The sequence below is a fragment of the Agelaius phoeniceus genome, chromosome 1, assembly GCF_051311805.1.
Source record: "Agelaius phoeniceus isolate bAgePho1 chromosome 1, bAgePho1.hap1, whole genome shotgun sequence".
NCBI classification, from domain to species: domain Eukaryota; kingdom Metazoa; phylum Chordata; class Aves; order Passeriformes; family Icteridae; genus Agelaius; species Agelaius phoeniceus.
The window spans coordinates 113,702,530-113,719,099 of record NC_135265.1 but is presented as its reverse complement, the minus strand read 5'-3'; the positions used below and the strand labels follow the sequence as shown (position 1 = coordinate 113,719,099).

The 16,570-nt window shown below is 41.8% G+C and overlaps 1 protein-coding gene across 2 annotated transcripts in view; it reads left to right on the top strand.

The window, feature by feature from the left end:
* Window positions 1-463: 463 nt before the first annotated feature.
* PCMTD1 (protein-L-isoaspartate (D-aspartate) O-methyltransferase domain containing 1) overlaps window positions 464-16,570 on the top strand; it is a 40,738-nt gene continuing 24,631 nt past the window's right edge. The window contains exon 1 of one of the 2 annotated variants that reach the window (XM_054655031.2): window positions 464-732. The gene's annotated coding sequence lies outside the window, so the exon portion shown is untranslated. Of the gene's footprint in view, window positions 733-1,079; window positions 1,250-16,570 lie in introns of those variants that run through there. The other variant, XM_054655048.2, reaches the window with a different exon arrangement.

The following is a 16,570-nucleotide window of genomic DNA, read 5'->3' as shown; positions in this document are numbered from 1 at the left end:
AGATGAGAACGCAAAGCGGAGTTCTTCCCGACGGGCACCGGGGGCACCTTGCGCATGTCTTTAAACCCGGGCCTTCGGCACGGCTGTTTGACCCCCGCCGCCCACCCGCGGTGCCACCACCGCACGACAACACGGTGCTACTGTCCGTTCTCGCAGCCCACGGGAGACCAGAGGGCCGGGGAAGCACACGGGGCTGCCGGCAGCGCTGCCCGGCCGGCGAGGAGGGGACGCGGGGCTGCCGGCAGCGCTGCCCGGCCGGCGAGGAGGGCACACGGGGGATGAGAGGGGGGGAGGCAGCGCGCGGGCCCCCAGCGACCCCAGGGCGACTGGTGACGAGCGCCGCGAGCGCCGGCCGCCCATTGGCTGTGGCGCGGAGGCGAGCGGCCAATCAGGGCCGGGCTCGGAGCGGCGCAGCTCTCGCCCTCGCCTCGCCCCGCCCGGCGGCCCCGCGCGCGGGGGGCGGGGTCACGTGACGCTCTGTTTACATCCTCTCAGCTGTCGGGCCCCGCCTCCCCCATCCCGTCCCGTCCCGTCCTGTCCCTCGCACCGGCACCGGCCGCCGAACCGACCCGCGCACCCCCGACCTACGGCCGCCAGCGCCGCCCTCCTCTCGCTCGGCCGTTTGCCCGCGGCCTGCCGGAGTGCTCTTCTGCCTGCGATTCTCGCCCCCACCCCCCAGGCGGGTCTCGCCGGTGCCGCCCAGCGCAGGGTCCAGGGCCCGCTGCGGAACGGGTGAGTGTCCCGCACTGTGGGGGGTGGGCAGAACTGCGCTCCGGCCGCGCCGTGCGGCGTGGAGGCCCCGCCGGACGGCCGGGACGGTGGGTTGTGGCGGGGGAGGGGAGATTGCGGCCCTCCGGCCCTTGCCCTGCGGCCCCTGCCCTTCCCTGGCTCCCCGGGCGCTCCGGTCCCCATTGTCCGCGGGCCCCGCACGCAGGCGCGGGGGAAGGGGGATGAGGGGGAGGCGTTGTTTTCGTGCAGCCGGGACAGGGCGAGGGCTCGCCCTAGGGAGGGACAGGACCGGCTCTGTGCGTACGCCCTCAGCAGCCCCTTCTTCTCCTCCTGCTCCTTTGCCCGAGGCTTGCCACCCCTCGCAGCGTCTGCGTAATGAATAATCTCTGGCCCAGAAGGAGTTAGGGGGAGGAGAGGTGGTTGGTATAGCTGCCGTGGGCCTGGGAGCTGTGAGAGGACGAGGACAAGAGAGAAGGTTCCAGCCTCGAGATCCCGGCGGGGGGGTGGTGGTACAGGCAAGGTGAGGGCAGCGCTTGTCCCCCGCTGCGGCTCAGCGCCTTGCCTCCCCCCTGTGACGGCTGTGCGTTTGCCTTTCGCCTTTGAGGAAATGCAGTGAGAAGGGAAGCCTGCGGTTTGGGGGATTTCTTTGGGCTTGGTTTGTTTGTTTTGTTTCTTTTTTTCACTGTCGGCTCTTTACAACCTCGTGTGCTTGTGGGGACCGCGTCTTCCAGGCCGAGGCATCGTTGAGGGGTGCGTGAGACAACATTTCGTTTTGTTTCAATAAAAACCCGTGGGCTAATGCAGGGTATTTCTCTTTCTGGGAGTGGAGGAGGTGGTGCGGCTGCAGCAGGCGTAAGATACTTTGTTTACATAAATAAAGTGTGTGAAATGCGCGATAAGTTCGCTTTTCGCCCGCAATTCAGGTCGGTGAGCATTCCTGGCGGCAGCCGCCGGAGGAAAAGGAGAAGGCTGCCGCTGCCCCCCGCTTTGCCATAAACGCACATTTTGTCTCTGTTTATATTGTGGTCTCTGTTTTGGCTGGGAGAAGACTAAGGGGAGGAGCAGGAACTGGCTCCGGGGCTGCCACCTCCTCCTCCCGTCTGTTTTCTTTGTTGTTATCAGCTGGAGGAGGCGTCCTGGGGTCACGTCTGTAGCTGAGCTGCGGTCTGCGGCGGTGTTAATGGGATTCCTCTTGGGCCCGAAACCTCGGGCCGCCTCCGCAGTGCTTGTGCGGGTCTGGTCTGACCTCCGTGCGCCCTCCTCCCCCCTGCCTCGGCAGCTGTCCGCGGCTCGCTCTGAAGTTGCAGGAAGAAAAGGGGGAGCGGAGGGAGAAGGAATCTTGGCATTTATTTGATACTCGGTCAGCAGCCTGGGCCTGCTGTATGCAGCTCTGTCATATAAAAAAAAAAAAAAAAACCAACAAAACCAAAAAAAAAACCAACCCCAGACAAACCACCAAAAACCAACAAAAGCAAAAATGGAAACAAACAGCTAAGGAGGAAGGGTGAGGGGCTGTCTGTTTAAAAACAAGTCCTTTATGAAAGTGCTAAACTACTCCAGTGTGTGGAAAATGCTTGTGTCCTTGCAGTACTTGCCAGCACCAACATAGTTGGTGTTCTCCTAGGTTTGTTTTTTTTTTTTTACTCCTGTCAAGTAATAAGTCAAGCACAGTAGAACTGCAGCCTTTAGCAAGAATGTAAGGTTTCTTCTTGTAAAGAGCAGCAAATGTTGAAGCCCACGCAAAAAATACCCAGAGTAAGGCTAGTCAGCACTTCAGCAAATTAATGAAGATACCCTATTCCTCTTAACCATGTGACCTCTGTGTTACAGAGAATGCTTTTCTAGATGGAAGGCACAAAAAATCTAGTGCTTAGAGTTAGTAAATTACAATAATGTGTGGTGAGAATGTCTTTGTAACCTTAATCCATTCTGCTTGCAAATGAATTATAATGTGCTATACGCTTTTTTCCCCCAACAGGACCATTACCTAACTCTGGGCAGAAGATCTCTGGAAGGGATCAGGCTGGGATAAATGGAGCTGTCTTCTGCAGAACTCCTGCCTGATTTGTTGGGAGAGTTTGAAAAGTATTTTGGATTTGTAGGTGGAAAAATGTGTGACAGATCAATTGGTATTTTAACTGACTCTGGGTGAATAAATATAATGATAGGAATGTTAGAAGTATGTGAGTGAGTTCAGAGAGCCACAATAAGGGCTTTGGAGATGGACACTTAGCCAAATGTTCTTTACAACAGTCAGTGTCCCTCAGAAGTGCTAGAAAATACAATTGGATGTTGTTGGGAGGTCTGCAGTGAGGAGAATATAATGAAATTGCAGAAACAGAAAAAAGTATGTAATACTGGACAGTCCTCAATGGCCAAGTTTTATCACTGTGTCTGTGCAGGATTAGTTCCTTCCCTGCATCATCTCTGATCTTCACTCCAGAATTTTTGTAAAAATCGCCCTGCCTCTCTAATTGGCCTTCTTTCTCGGTTTGCTTCATCTAATCTGTGGCATTACTTGCTTTAGATATGTGACTGGCCAGTTTCAATTTTGCAGTATACTATTGATATAATCATGAAATCTTGCCATTTTTATAATCATAATTTTGACAGTTTTGTGGTTTTTATTGTTTAGTCTTCTTTTTGCCTGTCAGTGACTGCCCCAACCTGCAGCTCCTTTTGAAGAGGCTTCTGCCTAATAGGAGACTTAAAAATAGGACCTCAGTGTCAAGCATGTGTTGTAGTTTCCATGCCTGTGGTGGACTGTACCAGAGCAGTCACTTGGCTGTGTTTCTGTAAACTTGAAGCACTTTGAGATGGAAGTGTGTGTTCTGAAGCTGAAGGTAGGCTTCTTAGGCATGATACCAGTGCAGGTGTAAGTCTTAAGGCAAACTTGGAAGACATTAGCACAAGGTTCCTGCTGCAACACATTGTAGTGTGTCGTTCTTGTTTTTTCCCCCCGGAGCCAGGCAATAAAATTTCCCTATGAAGTGTCTCACAAAGGTTTATGTCAGGTGTTTCAAAAATTCCCCAGAACAAATACATTAAAAGCAATTCTGAAATACTAAGCATTATGGTAATGCTCATGCCAGTCTTAGAGGTGCATGGAGAGAAACACCTGAGAATACAGTAATTTTTTTCTGGATGAGAGGTGTCTTTACATGTACCTGTTCTTGTCATTTTCTGCTTTGTTCCCATTTTCAGTAGGAATGTCACAGAGATCTGCTATTCTACCCTGCTGAACTGAAAGTGATGTTCTGGAGCTGATGATTAATTAGCTCTCTGTGTAAGAAAAGTGCCTTGAAGTCTCCAGCACTTGGCACCCTTGAATGCAGACGTTGTTTATATAATCTCATTTGTTTTATCTACTTAGAATGTAAACTCCTCAGAGCAAAAGTAGGTAGAATGTAGATGCAATATGTTTTGCAAATGAATAATCAGGTATGTGACTGGCCTAAGGCACTCCAGGAATCCTCTGGCAGGGTCGGAAGTTGATCTGCATGCTTCATCCTCTCCAACAAGTGTGGATATTTTGGATGGAGAATTCTTTTAATGTATCTGCTTAGCAGAACTGTGTTCACACTGTTCTGCTTCATCATTTATGGAGTTATAGGGACTGAAGTGTGGTAGTTATATGAAATATTATGGGTATAATTACATGAGAGCATCAGGAAATAACTACTGTGCTCCAATTCCTTTGGGCCTTATTTGTGTGCACTGGATGTTAATGAAAGCCTTCAGGCCTCCTTCATGCAAGCTCTTAAAACAGTTTCTGCTGCTGTGTTACTTAAGAAATTTGGGCTGGACTTCTGGTCCTTGAAGAAAGGATAGAATTTATAGCAACTCAGGATGCTGAATATAATATTTGTAGGACTGAAAGATAGCTGGCTGGCATTCAGAAGAAGGTTGTTGGTTTTCTGTCCTTTTTGTTCTGGTATGTCATGCCTACTTCATGTTTCAGAGAAAGTCTTGCAAAGTCGACAGTGATGTTAACCTCAAGGAGCTTGGAATACTGATGGAATGTATGTGTGTGGATTCTTGCTGAATCTACTTCTCATCAGAAGCTTATTGCAAATGTTGAAAGTAAGAAGTAAAAGTAAACTGTAAGCAAAAATGTCTTTAAAAATGGCAGTTAGTCCAAAGAAACTCATTTTTGGAAAGAAGAAAAGGATTGGAACCTATAGGGTTGGACACAGGTCTGGAGAACTTTTGTAGCGTCTTTATCACTTACACATTGTGACTGCAATTGATATGTGACATATTTCTCAATTAATTTTATCAGTTCTTTAAATTGAAGCACAAAAATATGAGTTGTCCTTTATTGTGAGGAAAAGACAGTGGTTTAGAGGCCATTACAGAAGACTTAAAATAAGCAAAGAAAGACAAACCCCACAGCCCTAAAAGAGATTAGGTGTGACATCGGGAGTCACCATGGGAACTCACAGGCTACAGGTTCTGGTGTATTCTCATACAGTGAAGTTCTTGAGTGGGGAATTACTGTGGAACTTCTCTTCTTAGAGGGGCTGTCTTGGGGCAGAAAAATACTTGGAACTGGCTGCTTAGAAAATGCATTTTATGAAGGTTAGTTTTGGACCTCTGGTTTGGTTTTGTTTAGTGAAGGCAGGATGTAAATATCTTGCTTTTACAAGTGCAGAGTATTGAGCTCTATGAGTTGTGTGCAATTGGAGGTTTAAGATACTGTGAGTGTTGTTAAGGTTACATAACAGGTGAGGTTTGGAATGCCTCTCAAGTATAGCATTTCACTTGATTTTCTCACAGTAGTATTTGGTCAGCATACAGTTGCAAAGCAGAGTTGGATTTGCTGTGTTTCTAGGGTGTAAAAGAGTACAGTTGTAATTAATATGGAAAAACTTGTTTGAGGAAACAATTCAGAATTTGACAACAAAACATTAAAATCAGGTTTAAAACGTAACAGGCTTTCATCGAGTGGTTTGATAGTGACGTGAGATGTTTTTAATCCTGAATGAAAGACATTTATATGGAGGTGCTGCAGGGCATCAGAGTTGTCAGCATGGAGCTATTAGATATGAGAGGATTTACTGGAGACCTAGATTATTTGAAGTATTAAAAACAAACAAAAAAAAAGTTGGCAGGAAAAATCTGAATTAGAGATAGCTCAGCAGTTAGAGAAGAGAACCCTTGTCTTGGTTGATGACGTGTGCTTTACTGGAGATGGTGTGTGTTTAGAGACACACATGCACAGAGAATATGTGGACAACTAACCAATTCTGTGGCAGTGTAGAGACTGTAAACAGGATCTCTGTTCTGGATGTTTTTAGAACCTGGTGATGACAGACTGGTTACAAGTCAGTGTCTCCAGGTTTGCTCTTCTGGTCTCTTTTGGCCAATAATGTCTTTTATCTGGTTGCTTTTCCAGTTCCAGCTGTTGGGTTCCTTTCAAAGCAGTCTTACGTGACACAGAAAGAGCAGCTCCTCTGACTTAGTTTCAGAGAAGCAAGGACAGGATGTGGCCAGAAGAGTTTTCTGTTTTGTTGTTTAGCACTAATTGTTGCTGTAGCACCGGCCAAGTAGCCAAGAGTTAGCATGAGCACCTAAAATAGCACTAGAGGTCTGTGTTTGAGTACTCACGTCACATCACAAGTACCAGAAGCTTGCTGTTTTTATTACAAAACCTTTTCTTTGCATGATTTCTAAACAGATAAGTCTTATTAAAGCTGTCAGTAATCATAATTATTTCTTCCTTTTTTTTAACAACTGGCTTGTTAAAGTTTTAAGTGATAGGTGCATATTTCTAATGGCAAATTAGGCAATCTTGAAAACTATTTTCAGGATGAACAGTGACAACTTTGTAATACTGGATAATGTTCCTCCAGGAGGCATCTGTCACTGGGAAGATTTTTTTTTCCAGCTGATGTCTACAAATGTCATTTAGATTTAATGGTAAGAGTTAGTCAAATCAGAGTTGTTCTAAAATACTAGTTTAAGATGTAGTGAAAGGCAGTATGCAGTAATATTGTAGACACAAAAGGAATGTAACTATTAAAGGCATGTATTGGTACCATTCTTCAAGTAAAACAAATATAATTGGTTATTAGTTGTCTTCAGGGGTGAAAGGTAACTAGATTTCAAAGAGACCATCTCAGAGGTAACATGTCCTAATTATTTGTTCATATTTAAAAAAAGACAAATCTGGCTCTCCAAAAGGAGATTTCCGTATCAATGTGTGGTTTTTGTATGTGAAGTGATAGTAATTGGAATTGTTTATAGTAATAGCTAGTGAATCACAGTCGGCAATTGATATGCCTGTGGCATCCTCATCCCAGATGAAAGGCTTGATTCCTATAAGTTGTTGTTTTAACATTAAATGAGGAATTAGGACCATGTGGTTGGCAGAAAATGAGATGTGATTACTATTTTGAGACTTTTTTTATTTCTATAGCAAGTGTTTATAGCAGATATTTGGGAATTACCATGTGGTTTTCTTGACATATAAAAGAAAAAGCCAAGTAATGCTATTCAACCCAGTCAGGATGACTGTGCTGTTGTATCATGGTCTGTATATCAAAGTTAAAAAAAGAAATGATTGTGGGAGCCACTACCCTCTTAATCATATTTTCAGAGCTGTTGTTTTTGCTTGATAGGTATGACTGAAATGAATGCAAGTCAGCATTGCTGACAGACTGAACTCCAAAGCAGTTGCTAAAGGAGATGCTTAATTTTGATAAATGGTTAATATTTCTGTAGTATAAATAACTTCAAGTAATCAGGAATGCTGTATTTCTACTGGTACATCAGTCTGCCATTACAAGATTTGATTTTAATTTGAAAATCTTTGCCTGAGACTCATGAAATTCTTGTTTACTGTTGTAGTTCTTGTTGGATTCTGTGGGTGGGGTTTTGCTGGCTCTTCTGCTGGGCATGTGATCCTGCTCTTTATTTGCAAAACCATTTCCTCTACCCTTTTGAGAATGAGCTGTGGTTTTCCTTCCATTCCATGTAGTCCAGTTTGTTAAGCTTTGCTGTGTTCTTCCTTCAAGGAACTCTAAATTTGGCATTTATTGTAGTCAGAAGGTCAGTGAACTTGGAAGGACGCAGAAAAGTCAAGCTGCTGAGTTTCTTTGACTTCTGCTAAGCTGACATCTGCAGTATTATAAAATCCCATAGGCCTTAGTCTCTTGTTATTTGCTTCAGTTAATTATGCATTCATCATGACTAAGACTCATTACTGCCAAGTTTCCTGAGATTCTGTGATGTTTTCTGAAGTAATTCAGTTGTCAGAAAAAGTCAGTGTAAAATTTGCCTTCTCCATTCTGGCGTGCTCTGGATAAACTGGAGTTGTCCGTGATATAACTACATCAGGTTGTGTGAATGTAGCAGCCTCTTGTGTTGTATCTGTAAACTACACTTATGTAAGGTGAAAACCATGTGCTTTGCATGACTGCAAAAATCCTGATACAGTAGGATTGTGGGAATGATGATTATTGTGAGCTGTGCAAGTGCACAGCTGCTATATAGGCAATGATAAAACGTTCTCAACTTCTATTTCTTGCTGAAGAGTTTGCACGAATATCTTGGAATGGTTACTGGAGCTTTTGCAAATGCTTCAAATCCTTCCCAGATGACATCTGCCATTGTTGGTACTGTAGGTAAATTATAATTTTGGAGCCACATTTACAGTAGTACTTGATTCATACCTGAAGAAAAAGAAAACCAGTAAGTAATTCAGAAACATTTTCAAAATTATAATGTGTTTATATTTTGGTTTGTGCTTTTGAAGAAGGGCTCTAAGGAGTTTTGTTTAAGTATTTCTAGTTTTTAGTTTAGGTGTCCATGGCCTCAGGTCCAGTGAGTTGTGAGGCTAAGCAGGTATTCTCAGTAGCAAACAAACAGATGTATTCAGCATCTATGTCTATAATTTGCCACCACACCAACATGGGAGATGGCACTAAGGCAAGCACAAACAGCACCAGTGGCCTCATCCTGTTACTCTTTCTGGATGGTCAGGCTGAATGTGTGCAAACATATATGTGTGTATGTATTACAAATCTTTCCAGTTGCTGGGTTTAGGCACTCATTCTACCCTGGAACTCTTTGGTCTGTTTGTGCCCCATTGCCTCTTACGCACATGCACATGCTCAGCTGCCAGTCCCAAACACCACAGATTCTCCAGCAGCTCACCTTGGACCCCTCTTTGTTACTCCAGCTGCCTCACTCAGCTGGTGTGTCCCATCCCAGTCCCAAGGCCACTTTGCTGGCCAGTCCAGCTTGGTACTCTGTATGATTGCACCTGGACCTGCAGAAGCTCACACCCTGCTTTGCTGGCACCACAGACTCACCAGCCCTTGTGATCTGTGGTCTGACTCCATGTCTTGTAGGTACACATGGGCACCAAGCAGAGGCCCAAGATAGAATTGCAGAAGGAGATTGACAGTCTGACAGGAGAGGCAGGGCATAGCTGGACGCACATACTGACCTGCAGCCTGCTGACACATGATCCATCCCTCTTGTCACTACAGCTGTGGCTTTCCCATGCTTGTTTCTCCCCTAGTCACTGTGATTTTTTCCTTTCCCCACCTCTGGTTCCTCCCCCAAGCATGCACTCACAGGACTTGTGCCATCCCCAAGTCCATTTCCCCTGCACTCCATGGAAGCTTTTACAGAGCTACTTTTGTAGCTCTGTGAAAATCACACCTTTGGATCTGGGAAATGCCTTGGAGAGGCATGGTGGTAGTGGGAATGTGGAAAGGGCTGATGGTAGGCTGGGTCAGTGTATTCATGTTTCCCCCACTTGTAAATCCACCCCTGCTCCTTTGTATGCAGAACAGGTTTCTGTCACATTACCCAACAAAGTTAACTTTGATATGTGCAGGCAGATAATCTGTTTAATCATTTGCAAGCCCTGTGGAAAATTTAAGGTAGAAGGTACTGACTAGCCAAAGAGGTGTAAATTAAAATGATACTGTTACAAAAGCAATACTTTGAAACATTACCTCAAAGTAGGGAGAATAATAAAATATTTGCATGAACCTTTGTGAAACAGATTTTGATAACAGTATTAATGCTGTAACCTTTTACATTGTAAAGAAAAGTGTTGATTTTTTTTTCCTGGATGACTAAAGACTTCAGTAGATTTTTTAATATAGATTTAGTTTGTACTTGATGAGTGTGTTTTGGAAGTTTGGATAAATCATCACTTTCTTTTGGTTAGAACCATGAAAGGGAAGTTGAACTCCATTTTATATAAAGTAAGCATTGAAAGTCCTAAGTGGTAGAGATTTTTTGACAAAGTCGCATCATTATAGGTTGTGCTGTGTATGGATTTATGGTATATGTGGAGACTTAGACAAATTATGGTATGGATCCTTAAAGTCTAAAGCTTTTGGATATGCAGGATTTGGGAATTAAAAAGAAGAAAGTGGGGTAGATATCCGTTGCTTTCTTTGACAAGATAAAGCACTAATTCAGTGTGCAAGTGTTAGTAAACAAGTTACATTTGAAAAAAATGGTTATTCCAGTGTGATGCTTCTGGAAGATTGCAGGGAAAGAATTTTGTTTTGTGGTTCTGAGGAAGAGAAGCAGGAAACAGGAGTAGGCTTTACTCATTCTTCCCTCTTGAGAATTACAGGATTAAGGAATAAAACAACTTCTCAAAAGATACTGTTGTATTGCACTGTGCTGTTTTAAGAATTAAGCACAGAAGAATTGGGATATATTTTTTCCTTAAATTGTATTTGTTTAGCATCTCATAAGAAGAGGATGCATAATAAATAAAAGTTGAGATTCTCAGGCTGTGAAAGTAAACTTCATGGTAATACAGTATTTAAGTTGTTTATGCTGTGATTATTGTGTGCTATTTTGAAGCTTTTAGATACATTTCTGAAGACTAGAAACCAAAAAATTTTAGTCTCCTTGGAGGTTGGTAAAGTTGATTGATATTTCTGTTTTTAATTGGGCCTATTTTTTTTTCTTTGTGGAGACTGAAGTAAATGCATAGCTCCAAGATGAGGTTTCAAGTGTCAGGAATGCAACTATCTTCTATTTTTACACTTGACCTCATTTCTGTTTTCTTTTGCTAAAGGCAACAGGCGTATGTTGTTCTGTTGCTGCTAGAAGTGAGTTATTTAAATAACTTGAAATGTTTATGTGCAGTAAGTTTTTTGAACTTTAGTACTGGCTGAAATAGTGAAAATTTTGTCATGGGCCACATTTTGCCTAGTCAAAGTTATATGAAGTGTGACTTGATCTGCTTAAGAACTATAACTTTTATGGTAAAAGGTTAGGAAAATGTTTCCTTTCTTGTACAAAATCTGCTTTGTATTTCATTATAAAAGAGGATTCTCCTTCCCCATCCCCCGGTTGTTACTAGGGACTCTCTGATGATTACTCCAAGGAGCATAATTTTTATGTTCTGGTAAACTGAACTAAATTATTGACCATCTTTTATGAAAAGAAACAAGTTTTGTCTTAAAAATGTTGATTCTCTCACTGTTCTTCTTTTTATATATATATCAAGGTATCTTAGATGGAAAGCAATCACAATATTAAAATTTGCAGAAATGTTGTGCCACTTCTATGCCTTTGCCTTTTCAGGCCAAACAGAATTAGATGTACCAGAACCAGTTCTTTTTACACATCACTCTACAACTCTTCTGATTCTTAGCATTTGCCTAATATAGCTTATATGAACCTGCTTGAAATGAATAGTCTGTTAAATATCCTTCTGCAAAGCTGTGTATTGTGGCAATGAGTTTTGCAGGCTGGTCACTCTGTAGCTCACTAATTTGTGAAATATGTGCACAGACAGCAGTTTCTGAAATGCAAAACAGGTGCATGAGACAGGCTCAGTGAATATCAGACATCTGTATGTATTAAGCATCATCAATTCATCTCTCTAGTGATGTCCTGATATTTTAGGCAGTGAACAAACTGCTATTACCTGGTACCTCCTGTTTCTGTGGGTCTGTTAGGCCCTCAAGAGAAGCTTTTCATCTTTCCCCTTTCTCCCAGCCAGCCTGTGATAAAGCTCTTTGGCTCATTTATACTGGACAAACTAAAAATAGTTGTGGCCTGGGAATAGACAGAGCTGTAGGCACACCTCTCAGGAGCTGAGACCTTTACACATTGTGCTAGAAGAGGACTGCCAGGTTCTGTCACGGACACTGGGATCAGAGGAAGCGTAGGGGATCTTTCTGCATAATTAGACATTGGGTTAAACTGCTATCTTTTGCTTAGATCTTCAGTGGAACTTTAAAAGGTTATTAAGTCATCTTAGGCTCCCCAGAGACAAGAGCATTTTGGTGCATTGTCTTACAGCTAAGCAACAGGAATTGTTTTGGACTGTTGTGGGTAGAGAAGCAATATTATTTTGAAGTCTGCAATTGATGGTACACTGTACAGTACTCAGGGCAGAGCTAGTGTTCAGTCATAAAGGTATATGCACAACCTGTTGTCTATATTTGAATAAGAATTTGAAGTCCGTGTTTGAAGAAGAAACTGCTCCTGAAGCCTGAGAGGCTTAGCTTTGCAAAGAGTTTTTGGTTGCCCAGATTTTAAGCAATAAGGAGAGCTTAGTCAGGATGTGGGGTTAAGCTGAACATTAAAATTTTAGTCCAGCAAGTATGTAGGATTGTTTGCTTTGCTTTGTGATAAAAGGTACTGAATTTTCAAGCCTTTATCAGCATACCTGAGAACAGGTCTGGCATGTATAGAGAAATGTTCCTTTCAGCATTCATATTATTGGAATGGTGTGAAGAGGGTAGATAGAATTTCAGATGAGAAGAACAAACTAAGTACAAGAGACAGTATAGACCAGGAAAGGAATGTCTCCTAGTTCAAAGAGGAGCAAAAAACAAACACAGAGGCAACTAACAAAATTCTGTTATTATTTTTTACTCAAGTTTCTGTGAACTGTCTTAGTATTTAAAAAAAAGTTCAGTAGCTACTCAGCAAGTTACTCCAAAATTATGCCCTTGTGTAGCTGCCAAGGTTAAATTCATTTGATCATGTGCTTATATGCTTGTCACTGCTCATACATTTGAGGAGTTCCATAAGTTTCAGTACCTGTTTTGAGAGAAATGCAGTACCATGTCTGCTGTTCAGTGTGTTCAGGTGACTGTGGGTGGAGGAAGAGTGAAAGCAGGCACATACCTGGAATCTTGTATAAACAGCTGTTGAAAGCTCAAACAGGAAGATCAGGGCTTAAGCTTACATCAGACTTGACAAACATTTTCTGCCCAAGTAGGTCAATGCAATTCAGGTTAAGTCAGTAGTTGTAGCTGTTTACATTCATTTGACTTAACACTAATCCTGTGGTCTATTTTTTGTTCCATTGCTATATTGCAAAGAACCTCGAAGTATGTGTGCTCTGTGGAGTGCACTGCACTGTAGAGCTGACTCTAGTCGGTTTTGTACTTTTTTCTGTTTAACTTGAAGAGCTTCTTGAAGTGACCCACTGAACAGCAGTTTAGGAGTGTATGTTTTTAAGTAAGATTAGTCTAGAGTATAGACTTCAAAAATGTGCAGTGTTCTCTAGAGAGTTTTCCTTAATACACCAAGTAGTGTCATATATCCTAAAAACAATAGCTTTTCTTTCATAAGTGCTTAGAGTGACAAAACAAATAGCTGTGGAAGAGAAGGTAGTTCTAATAGTTGGATTTCCAAACCACTTAAACCTTTTGCTGCCTTTAGTATCAGTTTAGTAGCAAGTATAGGTGTAAAAGTTTTTAAAAAATGTTTATGAAGACTTTACTGTAAAATACCTCTGTGTCCCACATTTTATTCTTAATTTTTGTAGTCACCTACTACAGTTACTGCCAGCACATACTTGATATTTTGGTTTTCTTCAGTCTTCGCTGGGTGAAAGTAAGATTAGAATTATTCTTTTCCTTTCAGATCATAATCAATCATACTGTTTGTTTGAAAACGCCTGCTGAAATCCTAAGCTCAGCTCTGCAGTTTGAGGTTGAATTTCCTTGTGTGAGTCACTATTATACTTGGGAGAAAAAGGGAAGCTAAACTTCAGGTGGAGTCCTGTGGTTGTAGGAGTCATTGGATGGAATGAGGACAGGCAAAACATGATCTTGAGTTCATAACTGCTGCAAGGGTATAATGTATTGAGTCTGGACAGAAAGGAGTAGGTCTGATACTTGATTAGTAGCCTGGGGAACTTTAAATCTCTGCTGATTAGAGCAATGTTGCTGATTTTTTCTATGAGTAAGCTAAAACTATTAACTTGGAGCATTTCAGGCCTGTGTGTACATTCATGGTTAATTCCCTTCTATTGCCAGTCACAGAATATTCCTTTTTGGGAAACTGAACAGCTGAATTCTAATATTAATGTGCAGCTCAGTGACTTACGGCTGTCTTCTCCCTCTTAAAGGAAAGAGGGAGGATTCACAAAGCAAGGTTGTATTCTGTGTATGAGCTTAAAGTAATGTATCACATTCCTGATTATCATCTTTCTCCAAGCTGATGTGTTAGTGAAAATGGTATTAGTTGTGAGGAGGAGACTTCAAATATGGCTGATTCCATTTATTATTTTGTTTTCTTTGAAACAAAGTAAGGATCAAGTAAGTCAGCTCAAGTAGCATTTATTGTAGTTGTCTATATGGAGCCCATCTGTATCACTATTACAAGATAGTTAATTTTAAGATATTTGGAATTGTATGGCTTTGGCAATGTCAATGAGGTTTTGTCTGGCAAATTAACTGGATACCTTGCTAGCATGGTATTTAAGCTATCTTTAAGAGAGTGTGCAAGTCCTTAGAAGCCCAGGAAATTAATTTGAAGTGCAAATACATTTGAAGAAATTCTGAAACATGCAAAACTTGTTTCCCTTTAAAAGCTGGCAAAAACACTTGGCTAACCTTGTAGCTAACTTTTCAGCTAAGAGTTTAGCATACCTCTAAAATAATGAAGAATTAAAATGCACTCAGATTGTCATCTCTTCTTAGCCACATAGCCAAAAAATGCATGTTCAATTAATGTGACAGTATTAAAAAAAAAAGGAAAGCCATCAAAAAACCACCCAGAAATTATTTAATGTTTTTCACGGAAATTGGTTACAAGTTAGGCCAGAAACAGGTCAGAGGTGGTGGTGTTACACAATTGAGTAGATTGTTAGAGAAATTGGAAAGTGTTTTTCCATTTCATTTTTATTGTGAATATAAGAAACTTCAAGGTAGGGTTTCAGCTTCTGAAAATAAATTCATGAGTGGTATGGAATGGAAAATGAAGATTGTTTTAATTGCAGTTGGTTTTACTAAGTTAATTTTTTTTATCAAGACTATATTGAAATTTTAACTCCTACCCTGTAATTTTTGTTGGCTTGTGTATTTCAGAGATTCCTAAGGCTAAAAGCAATAGCTGCATTTTGTTAACTTGACAAACCTTCATATTTCTTGTGAAGTTGCCATACCTCTTGGTGTAATAGGCATCAGAACATTGCTTGTGCTCTTTGTGAACTTCATGTGTTTCAGTTTTAATATCAGGGAGCTTCAGAGAATGTTTTTGGTGAGCACTCAGCTGTGTAGAAAGCTGTATGTTTAAAAACATTGGGGGGAAGTAAACTATCAAAAAGTATTTCTCTGCAGCACAAGAGTCCACTTCTCATGAAAATATCTATTTCTTTCACTTCCTAGGACATTTTTGGTTTTTGAACAAAAGTACTTTCCATTGAGCAGCTTTTTTGCCTACTTGTAGCTGTAGAGTGCAGAGGAGAGCACTGCAGATGAATAATGAATGCAAACCAAACCAAGATACCTAGGCTAGGTATCTAGCCTAAACACCATCACTGTCATCTGCTTAATGTCACCTTCTTCAGATGGGGCAGTGTGTCCAGAATGATATGTAGCCTTCAACTGCACTGCCAAATAGCCACACTTAGGCTGTGTCTCATTCTTGAGAGGAGACTCCATTTCTCTTCTCCCCTACTTCCCTCAATGTCACGCTGTCAATCACACTTTTTCTGTTCTTGGCTTTGAGATTTTGTGTGAGAACCATTATTGAAGCTGAGGCACTTGGTGGGTGTCATCAGTAGAAAGTCTTATGATACTGCAATAACTTGAGCCATCATATAAAGCCAAGAATACAAAATTACCAAATACCTAAAAAAAGTCTGATGGTGTGTCATGTGTATTGAAAATTAGAAAAATGTTATTTACAGGATCCAAATGGTATGTGACAGCAGTGAAGACACTTGTTGATGGAAATGCTAAAGCATTAGGTTTTCCCATCGGCGGGCTCTGCACGTTTGCTGGCGCAGTGCTGATGGATAGCCGAGTTCTCCATCTGCTGGTGCGAGGTGGTGGATGCACCCCGCAGGAAGAGCTGAAAGCAGCATTCCTATTTCTCAAACGTAGCAGCTGAATTTAGTCTTTACGAAACTCAGTTCTTCGTGGTTTTAGTTAAATTTATTTCCAAACATATCTCAAGATACTAATGAACTTTTTAGTGTGAAAGATGGCAAAAACGATTGCTTTAGTCTCTGTAGATTATTAAACTGAAGTATCATAATTAGGTTAATTGAACCTTCAGGTGTGGTGCAAGTGCAGACAAACAAATAGGGCTGGAGTATTTTTATCAGTTGCAGTTAAAATAATCTCTCAGGTTTCACATTTTCTTTCTAAGTTTTCCTGTAGTTTTTCACAAGCAGAAAGAAACATTTCTGTGCAGTTGAACATACACAGGCCTGCTTATTCTGCTGTGGAGCACTAGTCTGTTTTTTCTACTTTAATCAAAGGGGTTTTTTTGCTGGATAATTGCACGTGGTGTCTTTTTACCTCTTTCCATTCCAGAATGTCAGTAGGAATTTGTTTTGCTTTGGAGGGAAGCACACAGATGAATGGTGAAGAGTCCTCAT